We start from the raw sequence: 1,046 nt of genomic DNA on the forward strand, positions 1-1,046 counted from the left end.
ATTATGTAAAATTTATCACAGTGGAAGTTAATTACATAAACTTTGTCTTTTGGTATGTGTGGACATTGAAAGCTGAGCATCAAATTTCATATACTGATGATATCGTGCTTTACTGATTGTTTTACAAATGACATGTACGAGACGATGATGGACACTTACCCAAAGCAAAGGTACTTGATTTTTTATGTTATGTTTTATAATAATAAAAGGAAGCACAGAAAAAAGATGGTATTTTATTTTTTAAATAGGGATGTGTTATATAAATATAAATGTACCAACTACACACAAAGAATATAAATAACATGTGTTATAAACTTACAAATTAAAGAAGGGGATCGAGATGGGTGGGAGGGAAGGGGTAAGGAAAGGAATGGGCAAAAGGAGCAAAGATGAGTTATGTATGTGAACTGGCTCCACACAAATAAGGTAAATACGCACTACACTCATGCACTAATGAACTAAAGCAATGTTACATTAAAACGGAAATGCATTTTATGAGTTTTTTTCTTCTTACAAAAACACAGTTTGTGTTCCCAAGATGATATTGAAGCTTATGAATTTTAAATTAATTTGTAGATGTAGTTTTGTTGGAATGTAAAACATATACGTATATATACATATATATATTCTAAGAAAGATATACATTCATCTCTTTGTGAATTAGAGGCATGTTATTTTGTACTTCCCGGTTTCATGAATTTCTGTATTCTTTCCTTGTCATCAAAGGAAAGGGATTTTAACATGGTTCCTGAATATTTTTAGCATTCAGTAAATCTCTCTCTCTCTCTCTCCTCCTTCTTCTCCTCTTCCTCTTTCTCCTCTTTAACTCTACCCCCTTCTCTCTTACAAAGCTGGAAACCAAACACAGTGTCTCACACATGCTGAGGAAGTTCTGTGTCACAGGATATTAGTCCTACAGCTTCTTTTTATAGAAATATATCACTTTAAGCTAAGACTTGGCTTACCTATCTTTATCTCATGTTCTCCTGATGAAAGAAGAGGCTCATTATTTTTATACTTTCTAAAGAAAGGTAGGAAATTATCTT

This window comes from Octodon degus, unplaced genomic scaffold, assembly GCF_000260255.1.
Source record: "Octodon degus isolate 3935 unplaced genomic scaffold, OctDeg1.0 scaffold00115, whole genome shotgun sequence".
NCBI lineage: Eukaryota > Metazoa > Chordata > Mammalia > Rodentia > Octodontidae > Octodon > Octodon degus.